The sequence below is a fragment of the Triturus cristatus genome, chromosome 5_1 (assembly GCF_964204655.1).
Source record: "Triturus cristatus chromosome 5_1, aTriCri1.1, whole genome shotgun sequence".
NCBI classification, from domain to species: domain Eukaryota; kingdom Metazoa; phylum Chordata; class Amphibia; order Caudata; family Salamandridae; genus Triturus; species Triturus cristatus.
This window is the reverse complement of record NC_140587.1, coordinates 925,066,219-925,080,424: the sequence shown is the minus strand read 5'-3', so window position 1 is coordinate 925,080,424 and position 14,206 is coordinate 925,066,219. Positions and strand designations below refer to the sequence as shown.

The 14,206-nt window shown below is 33.0% G+C and overlaps 3 non-coding genes across 3 annotated transcripts; all 3 read right to left on the bottom strand.

Moving 5' to 3' along the window:
* Window positions 1-3,373: 3,373 nt before the first annotated feature.
* Window positions 3,374-3,447, bottom strand: TRNAL-AAG (transfer RNA leucine (anticodon AAG)). Its single transcript has one exon. It is a non-coding gene; the product is annotated as a tRNA-Leu (tRNA).
* Window positions 3,448-7,738: 4,291 nt separating this feature from the next.
* TRNAF-AAA (transfer RNA phenylalanine (anticodon AAA)) lies at window positions 7,739-7,811 on the bottom strand. The gene has a single exon. It is a non-coding gene; the product is annotated as a tRNA-Phe (tRNA).
* Window positions 7,812-12,100: 4,289 nt separating this feature from the next.
* TRNAI-AAU (transfer RNA isoleucine (anticodon AAU)) lies at window positions 12,101-12,174 on the bottom strand. Its single transcript has one exon. It is a non-coding gene; the product is annotated as a tRNA-Ile (tRNA).
* Between the last annotated feature and the right edge of the window lie 2,032 nt (window positions 12,175-14,206).

Here is a 14,206-nt window from a genome sequence, read left to right as displayed (position 1 = left end):
GAGAGGTTGAAAGTATGTCCTTGGCATTTTTAACTTCATGTTCTAACAGAATCAGATAATAGGCTTACTATATTTATAGCATACTACTGAAGAAATAACAGATGATGAAGTGCTACTGATTGTTAACCCGAGATAGTTGGAAAGCTTATATTCAGCTGTTTACATTCATGGTGTCTTTAAGCATTATCAAAAAATCAAAACTAGACTTTCCTAAATTACTTGTAATAAATGGGAGATTAATCACTTAGTGGTAGAACTTTGAACCATTAATGAATATTCAAGGCACTTTAACATTAATATATAATTCCACATCTATATCAAATTTATTAATCTAATCTTTCTAGCAGCTCTTGCTCCAAAGAGGTATACAGCTAACAATGAGAGACAAGAAAAAGCTTTTTTCTAAACACAGAAACCTGGCCTGTACAGGGATCGAACCTGTGACCTTGGCGTTATTAGAACCACGCGCTAACGAACTGAGCTAATATGCCACTGGGTGCACAGTGATGGGGGACAAGCATATGAAGAAGTGCTAATGACAGTGAACCCCAGATAGTTGGAATGCTTACTTTCAGCAGTTTAGCCTTAGGATATATTTATATATTATCAACATGAAAAAACCAATATGACAAAAAAACAAAAAAAAAAGAGATTTTCGTTCTTAGTGTTAAAACTTAGAACCATTAATGTATTTTCCATGTGGTTTATCAATAAATAACAGTTCATCATCTATATTAAATTAATTCATCTACTCATTCTATCAGCTTCTGCTCAAAGGAAATATAGATTTAAACAAGATACAGAAAAAAATGCATCTATTTCAACATTAAAGCAGCGTTAAGTGTTTGCTTGGAGAGTGCTAGAAAGTATGTTCTTGGCATTTTTAACTTCATGTTCTAACAGAATCAGATAATAGGCTTACTATATTTATAGCATACTACTGAAGAAATTAGAGATGATGAAGTGCTACTGATTGTTAATCCGAGATAGATGGAAATCTTATATTCAGCTGTTTACATTCATGGTGTCTTAAAGCATTATCAAAAAATCAAAACTAGACTTTCCTAAATTACTTGTAATAAATGGGAGATTAATTACTTAGTGTTAGAACTTGGAACAATTAATTAATATTCAAGGCATTTTAACACTAATATAAAGCTTTTTTCTTAACACAGACAACTTGCCTGTACTGGGATCGAACCTGTGACCTTGGCGTTATTAGCACCACGCTCTAACCATCTGAGCTAACAGGCCACTGGTTGCACATTTATGGGGGACAAGCATAGGAAGAAGTGCAAATGACAGTGAACCCCTGATAGTTGGAATGCTTATTTTCAGCAGTTTACCTTTAAGATATATTTATATATTATCAACTTGAAAAAACCAATATGAAATAAAAACTCAATACAAAAGAGATTTTCATACTTAGTGTTAAAACTTAGAGCCATTAAATTATTTTCCATGTGTTTTAGCAATAAACAATAATTCACCAACTATATTAAATTGATTCATCTAATCATTCTATCAGCTTCTGCCCAAAGGAAATATAGAGACAAACATCAGAAAGAAGAAAATGCTTGTAATAAATGAGATTTAGTTACTTAGTGTTAGAACTTACAACCATTAATGGATGTTCAAGGCACTTTAACATTAACCCCTTGTGTGCCACGCCCTTTCCCCGCCCTGTGCCCGGCTTTCTATTAGCGGGCGGAGTTCATGACGAGATGGTCTCGTCATGGGCACAGCGCAACCGCGGCCCATGACGAGACAATCTCGTCATGGGCACTGAAGGGGTTAATATATAATTCCACATCTATATCAAATTGATTCATCTAATGATTCTAGCAGCTCTTGCTCCAAAGAGATATACAGTTAACAAAGAGACACAAGTGAAAGCATCTTTTATTTAACACAGAAACTTGGCCCGTACAGGGATCGAACCTGTGACCTTTGCGTTATTAGCACCACACTCTCACCAACTGAGCTAACAGTCCACTGTTCGTGCTGGGCTGGGGGACAAGCATATGAAGAAGTGCTAATGTCAGTGAACTCCAGATAGTTTGAAAGCTTAATTTCAGCTGTTTACCCATAAGGCATATGTATATATTATCGACATGAAGAAACAAATATCACAAAAAAAATCAATACAAATGAGATTTTCATTCTTGGTGTTAAAACTTAGAACCATTAATGTATTTTCCATGTGCTTTATCAATAAATAACAGTTCATCATCTATATTAAATTAATTCATCTACTCATTCTATCAGCTTCTGCTCAAAGGAAATATAGAGATAAACATCAGACAGAAGAAAATGCTTGTAATAAATGAGAGATTTAGTTACTTAGTGTTAGAACTTACAACCATTAATGGATGTTCAAGGCACTTTAACATTAATATATAATTCCACATCTATATCAAATTGATTCAACTAATGATTCTAGCAGCTCTTGCCCCAAAGAGATATACAGATAACAAAGAGACACAAGAAAAAGCATATTTTATTTAACACAGAAGCTTGGCCTGTACAGGCATCGAACCTGTGACCTTGGCGTTATTTGCACCACGGTCTAACCAACTGAGCTAACATGCCGCCAATCGAGCTAGGCTGGGGAACAAGCATATGAAGAAGTGCTAATGTCAGTGAACCTCAGATAGTTTGAAAGCTTATTTTCAGCTGTTTACCCATAAGGTATATTTATATATTATCGACATGAAGAAACAAATATCACAAAAAAAATCAATACAAATGAGATTTTCATTCTTAGTGTTAAAACTTAGAACCATCAATGTATTTTCCATGTGGTTTAGCAATAAATAACAGTTCATCATCTATATTAAATTAATTAATCTACTCATTCTATCAGCTTCTGCTCAAAGGAAATATAGATTTAAACAAGATACAGAAGAAAATGCATCTATTTCAACATTAAAGCAGCATCAAGTGTTTGCTTGGAGAGTGGTAGAAAGTATGTTCTTGGCATTTTTAACTTCATGTTCTAACAGAATCAGATAATAGGCTTACTATATTTATAGCATACTACTGAAGAAATAACAGATGATGAAGTGCTACTGATTGTTAACCCGAGATAGATGGAAATCTTATATTCAGCTGTTTACATTCATGGTGTCTTTAAGCATTATCAAAAAATCAAAACTAGTCTTTCCTAAATTACTTGTAATAAATGGGAGATTAATTACTTAGTGTTAGAACTTTGAACAATTATTGAATATTCAAGGCACTTTAACATTAATATATAATTCCACATCTATATCAAATTTATTCATCTAATCTTTCTAGCAGCTCTTGCTCCAAAGAGGTATACAGCTAACAATGAGAGATAAGAAAAAGCTTTTTTCTTAACACAGACACCTGGCCTGTGCAGGGATCGAACATGTGACCTTGGCGTTCTTAGCACCACGCTCTAACCATCTGAGCTAACAGGCCACTGTGTGCATGTTGATGGGGGACAAGCATATGAAGAAGTGCTAATGACAGTGAACCCCAGATAGTTGGAATGCTTATTTTCAGCAGTTTACCTTTAAGATATATTTATATATTATCAACATGAAAGAACCAATATGAAATAAAAACTCAATACAAAAGAGATTTTCATACTTAGTGTTAAAACTTAGAGCCATTAAAGTATTTTCCATGTGTTTTAGCAATAAACAATAATTCATCAACTATATTAAATTGATTCATCTAATCATTCTATCAGCTTCTGCCCAAAGGAAATATAGAGATAAACATCAGACAGAAGAAAATGCTTGTAATAAATGAGAGATTTAGTTACTTAGTGATAGAACTTACAACCATTAATGGATGTTCAAGGCACTTTAACATTAATATATAATTCCACATCTATATCAAATTGATTCATCTAATGATTCTAGCAGCTCTTGCTCCAAAGAGATATACAGTTAACAAAGAGACACAAGAAAAAGCATCTTTTATTTATCACAGAAACTTGGCCTGTACAGGGATCGAACCTGTGACCTTGGAGTTATTTGCACCAAGCTCTAACCAACTGAGCTAACAGGTCGCCGTTAGTTCTATGCTGGGGGACAAGCATATGAAGAAGTGCTAATGTCAGTGAACCCCAGATACTTTGAAAGCTTAATTTCAGCCGTTTAACCATAAGGCATATTTATATATTATCGACATGAAGAAACAAATATCACAAAAAAAATCAATACAAATGAGATTTTCATTCTTAGTGTTAAAACTTAGAACCATTAATGTATTTTCCATGTGGTTTAGCAATAAATAACAGTTCATCGTCTATATTAAATTAATTCATCTACTCATTCCATCAGCTTCTGCTCAAATGAAATATAGAGATAAACATCAGACAGAAGAAAATGCTTGTAATAAATGAGAGATTTAGTTACTTAGTGTTAGAACTTACAACCATTAATGGATGTTCAAGGCACTTTAACATTAATATATCATTCCACATCTATATCAAATTGATTCAACTAATGATTCTAGCAGATCTTGCTCCAAAGAGATATACAGATAACAAAGAGACACAAGAAAAAGCATCTTTTATTTAACCCAGAAACTTGGCCTGTACACCCATCGAACCTGTGACCTTGGCGTTATTTGCACCACGGTCTAACCAACTGAGCTAACAGGCCGCTGATCATGCTGGGCTGGGGGACATGCATATGAAGAGGTTCTAATGTCAGTGACCCCAGATAGTTTAGTTTTAAAGCTTATTTTCAGCTGTTTACCCATAAGGTATATTTATATATTATCGACATGAAGAAACAAATATCACAAAAAAAATCAATACAAATGAGATTTTCATTCTTAGTGTTAAAACTTAGAACCATCAATGTATTTTCCATGTGGTTTAGCAATAAATAACAGTTCATCATCTATATTAAATTAATTAATCTACTCATTCTATCAGCTTCTGCTCAAAGGAAATATAGAGTTAAACAAGATACAGAAGAAAATGCCTCTATTTTCAACATTAAAGCAGCATCAAGTGTTTGCTTGGAGAGTGGTAGAAAGTATGTGCTTGGCATTTTTAACTTCCTGTTCTAACAGAATCAGATAATAGGCTTACTATATTTATAGCATACTACTGAAGAAATAACAGATGATGAAGTGCTACTGATTGTTAACCCGAGATAGATGGAAATCTTATATTCAGCTGTTTACATTCATGGTGTCTTTAAGCATTATCAAAAAATCAAAACTAGACTTTCCTATATTACTTGTAATACATGGGAGATTAATTACTTAGTGTTAGAACTTATAACCGTTAATGAATATTAAAGGCACTGTAACATTAAGATATAATTCCACATACTATATCAAATGTATTCATCTAATCTTTCTGGCAGCTCTTGCTCCAAAGAGGTATACAGCTAACAATGAGAGATAAGAAAAAGCTTTTTCCTTAACACAGACACCCGGCCTGTACAGGGATTGAACCTGTACCTTGGTGTTATTAACACCACGCTCTAACCAACTGAGCTAACAGGCCACTGTGTACACAGTGATGGGGGACAAGCATATGGAGAAGTGCTAATGACAGTGAACCCCAGATAGTTGGAATGCTTATTTTCAGCAGTTTACCTTTAAGATATATTTAAATATTATCAACATGAAAAAACCAATATGAAATAAAAGCTCAATATAAAAGAGATTTTCATACTTAGTGCTAAAACTGAGAGCCATTAAAGTATTTTCCATGTGTTTTAGCAATAAACAATAATTCATCAACTATATTAAATTGATTCATCTAATCATTCTATCAGCTTCTGCCCAAAGGAAATATAGAGATAAACATCAGACAGAAGAAAATGCTTGTAATAAATGAGAGATTTAGTTACTTAGTGTTAGAATTTACAACCATTAATGGATGTTCAAGGCACTTTAACATTAATATATAATTCCACAGCTATATCAAATTGATTCATCTAATGATTCTAGCAGCTCCTGCTCCAAAGAGATATACAGTTAACAAAGAGACACAAGAAAAATCATCTTTTATTTAACACAGAAACTTGGCCTGTACAGGGATCGAACCTGTGACCTTTGCGTTATTAGCACCACGCTCTAACCAACTGAGCTAACAGGCCGCTGTCCGTGCTGGGCTGAGGGACAAGCATATGAAGAAGTGCTAATGTCAGTGAACCCCAGATAGTTTGAAGGCTTATTTTCAGCGGTTTACCCATAAGGTATATTTATATATTATCGACATGAAGAAACAAATATCACAAAAAAATCAATACAAATGAGATTTTCATTCTTAGTGTTAGAACTTAGAACCATTAATGTATTTTCCATGTGGTTTAGCAATAAATAACAGTTCATCATCTATATTAAATTAATTCATCTACTCATTCTATCAGCTTCTGCTCAAAGGAAATATAGATTTAAACAAGATACAGAAGAAAATGCATCTATTTTCAACATTAAAGCAGCATCAATTGTTTGCTTGGAGAGTGGTAGAAAGTATATTCTTGGCATTTTTAACTTCATGTTCTAACAGAATCAGATAATAAGCTTACTATATTTATAGCATACTACTGAAGAAATAACAGATGATGAAGTGCTACTGATTGTTAACCCGAGATAGATGGAAATCTTATATTCAGCTGTTTACATTCATGGTGTCTTTAAGCATTATCAAAAAATCAAAACTAGACTTTCCTAAATTACTTGTAATAAATGGGAGATTAATTACTTAGTGTTAGAACTTTGAACAATTAATGAATATTCAAGGCACTATAACATTAATATATAATTCCACATCTATATCAAATTTATTAATCTAATCTTTCTAGCAGCTCTTGCTCCAAAGAGGTATACAGCTAACAATGAGAGATAAGAAAAAGCTTTTTTCTTAACACAGACACCTGGCCTGTACAGGGATCGAACCTGTGACCTTGGCTTTATTAGCACCACGCTCTAACCATCTGAGCTAACAGGCCACTGGGTGCGCATTGATGATGGACAAGCATAGGAAGAAGTGCTAATGTCAGTGAACCCCAGATAGTTTGAAGGCTTATTTTCAGCGGTTCACCCATAAGGTATATTTATATATTATCGACATGAAGAAACAAATATCACAAAAAAATCAATACAAATGAGATTTTCATTCTTATTGTTAAAACTTAGAACCATTAATGTATTTTCCATGTGGTTTAGCAATAAATAACAGTTCATCATCTATATTAAATTAATTCATCTACTCATTCTATCAGCTTCTGATCAAAGGAAATATAGATTTAAACAAGATACAGAAGAAAATGCATCTATTTTCAACATTAAAGCAGCATCAAGTGTTTGCTTGGAGAGTGGTAGAAAGTATGTGCTTGGCATTTTTAACTTCATGTTCTAACAGAATCAGATAATAGGCTTACTATATTTATAGCATACTACTGAAGAAATAACAGATGATGAAGTGCTACTGATTGTTAACCCGAGATAGATGGAAATCTTATATTCAGCTGTTTACATTCATGGTGTCTTTAAGCATTATCAAAAAATCAAAACTAGACTTTCCTAAATTACTTGTAATACATGGGAGATTAATTACTTAGTGTTAGAACTTATAACCGTTAATGAATATTAAAGGCACTGTAACATTAAGATATAATTACACATACTATATCAAATGTATTCATCTAATCTTTCTGGCAGCTCTTGCTCCAAAGAGGTATACAGCTAACAATGAGAGATAAGAAAAAGCTTTTTCCTTAACACAGACACCCGGCCTGTACAGGGATTGAACCTGTACCTTGGTGTTTTTAGCACCACGCTCTAACCAACTGAGCTAACTGGCCACTGTGTGCACAGTGATGGGGGACAAGCATATGAAGAAGTGCTAATGACAGTGAACCCCAGATAGTTGGAATGCTTATTTTCAGCAGTTTACCTTTAAAATATATTTATATATTATCAACATGAAAAAAAACAATATGAAATAAAACTCAATACAAAAGAGATTTTCATACTTAGTGTTAAAACTTAGAGCCATTAAAGTATTTTCCATGTGTTTTAGCAATAAACAATAATTCATCAACTATATTAAATTGATTCATCTAATCATTGTATCAGCTTCTGCCCAAAGGAAATATAGAGATAAACATCAGACAGAAGAAAATGCTTGTAATAAATGAGAGATTTAGTTACTTAGTGTTAGAATTTACAACCATTAATGGATGTTCAAGGAACTTTAACATTAATATATAATTCCACAGCTATATCAAATTGATTCATCTAATGATTCTAGCAGCTCTTGCTCCAAAGAGATATACAGTTAACAAAGAGACACAAGAAAAATCATCTTTTATTTAACACAGAAACATGGCCTGTACAGGGATCGAACCTGTGACCTTTGTGTTATTAGCACCACGCTCTAACCAACTGAGCTAACAGGCCGCTGTCCGTGCTGGGCTGAGGGACAAGCATATGAAGAAGTGCTAATGTCAGTGAACCCCAGAAAGTTTGAAGGCTTATTTTCAGCGGTTTACCCATAAGGTATATTTATATATTATCGACATGAAGAAACAAATATCACAAAAAAATCAATACAAATGAGATTTTCATTCTTAGTGTTAAAACTTAGAACCATTAATGTATTTTCCATGTGGTTTAGCAATAAATAACAGTTCATCATCTATATTAAATTAATTCATCTACTCATTCTATCAGCTTCTGCTCAAATGAAATATAGATTTAAACAAGATACAGAAGAAAATGCATCTATTTTCAACATTAAAGCAGCATCAAGTGTTTGCTTGGAGAGTGGTAGAAAGTATATTCTTGGCATTTTTAACTTCATGTTCTAACAGAATCAGATAATAAGCTTACTATATTTATAGCATACTACTGAAGAAATAACAGATGATGAAGTGCTACTGATTGTTAACCAGAGATAGATGGAAATCTTATATTCAGCTGTTTACATTCATGGTGTCTTTAAGCATTATCAAAAAATCAAAACTAGACTTTCCTAATTTACTTGTAATAAATGGGAGATTAATTACTTAGTGTTAGAACTTTGAACAATTAATGAATATTCAAGGCACTTTAACATTAATATATAATTCCACATCTATATCAAATGTATTAATCTAATCTTTCTAGCAGCTCTTGCTCCAAAGAGGTATACAGCTAACAATGAGAGATAAGAAAAAGCTTTTTTCTTAACACAGACACCTGGCCTGTACAGGGATCGAACCTGTGACCTTGGCTTTATTAGCACCACGCTCTAACCATCTGAGCTAACAGGCCACTGGGTGCGCATTGATGAGGGACAAGCATAGGAAGAAGTGCTAATGTCAGTGAACCCCAGATAGTTTGAAGGCTTATTTTCAGCGGTTTACCCATAAGGTATATTTATATATTATCGACATGAAGAAACAAATATCACAAAAAAATCAATACAAATGAGATTTTCATTCTTATTGTTAAAACTTAGAACCATTAATGTATTTTCCATGTGGTTTAGCAATAAATAACAGTTCATCATCTATATTAAATTAATTCATCTACTCATTCTATCAGCTTCTGCTCAAAGGAAATATAGATTTAAACAAGATACAGAAGAAAATGCATCTATTTTCAACATTAAAGCAGCATCAAGTGTTTGCTTGGAGAGTGGTAGAAAGTATGTTCTTGGCATTTTTAACTTCATGTTCTAACAGAATCAGATAATAGGCTTACTGTATTGATAGCATACTACTGAAGAAATTAGAGATGATGAAGTGCTACTGATTGTTAACCCGAGATAGATGGAAATCTTATATTCAGCTGTTTACATTCATGGTGTCTTAAAGCATTATCAAAAAATCAAAACTAAACTTTCCTAAATTACTTGTAATAAATGGGAGATTAATTACTTAGTGTTAGAACTTTAAACAATTAATGAATATTGAAGGCACTTTGACATTAATATATAATTCCACATCTATATCAAATTTAATAATCTAATCTTTCTAGCAGCTCTTGCTCCAAAGAGGTATACAGCTAACAATGAGAGATAAGAAAAAGCTGTTTTTTAACACAGACACAGACATCTGGCCTGTACAAGGATCGAACCTGTGAAGTTGGCGTTATTATCACCATGCTCTAACCATCTGATCTAACAGGCCACTGGGTGCACACTGATGGAGGACAAGCATAGGAAGAAGTGCTAATGACAGTGAACCCCAGATAGTTGGAATGCTTTTTTTCAGCAGTTTACCTTTAAGATATATTTATATATTATCAACATGAAAAAACCAATATGAAATAAAAACTCAATACAAAAGAGATTTTCATACGTAGTGTTAAAACTTAGAGCCATTAAAGTATTTTCCATGTGTTTTAGCAATAAACAATAATTCATCAACTATATTAAATTGATTCATTTAATCATTCTATCAGCTTCTGCCCAAAGGAAATATAGAGATAAACATCAGACAGAAGAAAATGCTTGTAATAAATGAGAGATTTAGTTATTTAGTGTTAGAACTTACAACCATTAATGGATGTTCAAGGCACTTTAACATTAATATATAATTCCACATCTATATCAAATTGATTCAACTAATGATTCTAGCAGCTCTTGCTCCAAAGAGATATACAGATAACAAAGAGACACAAGAAAAAGCATCTTTTATTTAAAATAGAAGCTTGGCCTGTACAGGGATGGAACCTGTGATCTTGGCGTTATTGCACCACGGTCTAACCAACTGAGCTAACAGGCCGCCGATCCAGCTGGGCTGGGGGACAAGCATATGAAGAAGTGCTAATGTCAGTGAACCCCAGATAGTTTGAAAGCTTATTTTCAGCTGTTTACCCATAAGGTATATTTATATATTATCGACATGAAGAAACAAATATCACAAAAAAAATCAATGCAAATGAGATTTTCATTCTTAGCGTTAAAACTTAGAACCATTAATGTATTTTCCATGTGGTTTAGCAATAAATAACAGTTCATCATCTATATTAAATTAATTCATCTACTCATTCTATCAGCTTCTGCTCAAAGGAAATATAGATTTAAACAAGATACAGAAGAAAATGCATCTATTTTCAAAATTAAAGCAGAATTAAGTGTTTGCTTGGAGAGTGGTAGAAAGTATGTTCTTGGCATTTTTAACTTCATGTTCTAACAGAATCAGATAATAGGCTTACTATATTTATAGCATACTACTGAAGAAATAACAGATGATGACGTGCTACTGATTGTTAACCCGAGATAGATGGAAATCTGATATTCAGCTGTTTACATTCATGGTGTCTTTAAGCATTATCAAAAAATCAAAACTAGACTTTCCTAAATTACTTGTAATAAATGGGAGATTAATTACTTAGTGTTAGAACTTTGAACCATTAATGAATATTCAAGGCACTTTAACATTAATATATAATTCCACATCTATATCAAATTTATTAATCTAATCTTTCTAGCAGCTCTTGCTCCAAAGAGGTATACAGCTAACAATGAGAGATAAGAAAAGGCTTTCTCTTAACTCAGACACCTGGCCTGTACAGGGATCGAACCTGTGACCTTGGCGTTATTAGCACCACGCTCTAACCATCTGAGCTAACAGGCCACTGAGTGCACAGTGAGGGGGGACAAGCATATGAAGAAGTGCTAATGACAGTGAACCCCAGATAGTTGGAATGCTTATTTTCAGCAGTTTACCTTTAAGATATATTTATATATTATCAACATGAAAAAACCAATATGAAATAAAAGCTCAATATAAAAGAGATTTTCATACTTAGTGCTAAAACTGAGAGCCATTAAAGTATTTTCCATGTGTTTTAGCAATCAACAATAATTCATCAACTATATTAAATTGATTCAGCTTATCATTCTATCAGCTTCTGCCCAAAGGAAATATAGAGATAAACATCAGACAGAAGAAAATGCTTGTAATAAATGAGAGATTTAGTTAATTAGTGTTAGAACTTACAACCATTAATGGATGTTCAAGGCACTTTAACATTAATATATAATTCCACATCTATATCAAATTGATTAATCTAATGATTCTAGCAACTCTTGCTCCAAAGAGATATACAGTTAACAAAGAGACACAAGAAAAAGCATCTTTTATTTAACACAGAAACTTGGCCTGTACAGGGATCGAACCTGTGACCTTGGCGTTATTAGCACCACGCTCTAACCAACTGAGCTAACAGGCCACTGTTTGTGCCGGGCTGGGGGACAAGCATATGAAGAAGTGCTAATGTCAGTGCACCCAAGATAGTTTGAAAGCTTATTTTCAGCTGTTTACCCATAAGGTATATTTATATATTATCGACATGAAGAAACAAATATCACAAAAAAATCAATACAAACGAGATTTTCATTCTTAGTGTTAAAACTTAGAACCATTAATGTATTTTCCATGTGGTTTAGCAATAAATAACAGTTCATCATCTATATTAAATTAATTCATCTACTCATTCTATCAGCTTCTGCTCAAAGGAAATATAGATTTAAACAAGATACAGAAGAAAATGCATCTATTTCAACATTAAAGCAGTGTTAAGTGTTTGCTTGGAGAGTGGTAGAAAGTATGTTCTTGGCATTTTTAACTTCATGTTCTAACAGAATCAGATAATAGGCTTACTATATTTAGAGCATACTACTGAAGAAATAACAGATGATGAAGTGCTACTGATTGTTAACCCGAGATAGATGGAAATCTTATATTCAGCTGTTTACATTCATGGTGTCTTTAAGCATTATCAAAAAATCAAAACTAGACTTTCCTAAATTACTTGTAATAAATGGGAGATTAATTAATTAGTGTTAGAACTTTGAACCATTAATGAATATTCAAGGCACTTTAACATTAATATGTAATTCCACATCTATATAAAATTTATTAATCGAATCTTTCTAGCAGCTCTTGCTCCAAAGAGGTATACAGTTAACAATGAGAGATAATAAAAATCTTTCTTTTAACTCAGACACCTGGCTTGTACAGGGATCGAACCTGTGACTTTGGCGTTATTAGCACCACGCTCTAACCATCTGAGCTAACAGGCCACTGTGTGCACAGTGATGGGGGACAAGCATATGAAGAAGTGCGAATGACAGTGAACCCCAGATAGTTGGAATGCTTATTTTCAGCAGTTTACCTTTAAGATATATTTATATATTATCAACATGAAAAAACCAATATGAAATAAAAACTCAATATAAACGAGATTTTCATACTTAGTGTTAAAACTTAGAGCCATTAAAGTATTTTCCATGTGTTTTAGCAATAAACAATAATTCATCAACTATATTAAATTGATTCATCTAATCATTCTATCAGCTTCTGCCCAAAGGAAATATAGAGATAAACATCAGCCAGAAGAAAATGCTTGTAATAAATGAGAGATTTAGTTACTTAGTGTTAGAATTTACAACCATTAATGGATGTTCAAGGCACTTTACCATTAATATATAATTCCACAGCTATATCAAATTGATTAATGTAATGATTCTAGCAGCTCTTGCTCCAAAGAGCTATACAGTTAACAAAGAGACACAAGAAAAAGCATCTTTTATTTAACACAGAAACTTGGCATGTACAGGGATCGAACCTGTGACCTTGGCGTTATTAGCACCACGCTCTAACCAACTGAGCTAACAGGCCGCCGTCCGTGCTGGGCTGAGGGACAAGCATATGAAGAAGTGCTAATGTCAGTGAACCCCAGATAGTTTGAAGGCTTATTTTCAGCGGTTTACCCATAAGGTATATTTATATATTATCGACATGAAGAAACAAATATCACAAAAAAATCAATACAAATGAGATTTTCATTCTTAGTGTTAAAACTTAGAACCATTAATGTATTTTCCATGTGGTTTAGCAATAAATAACAGTTCATCATCTATATTAAATTAATTCATCTACTCATTCTATCAGCTTCTGCTCAAAGGAAATATAGATTTAAACAAGATACAGAAGAAAATGCATCTATTTTCAACATTAAAGCAGCATCAAGTGTTTGCTTGGAGAGTGGTAGAAAGTATATTCTTGGCATTTTTAACTTCATGTTCTAACAGAATCAGATAATAAGCTTACTATATTTATAGCATACTACTGAAGAAATAACAGATGATGAAGTGCTACTGATTGTTAACCCGAGATAGATGGAAATCTTATATTCAGCTGTTTACATTCATGGTGTCTTTAAGCATTATCAAAAAATCAAAACTAGACTTTCCTAAATT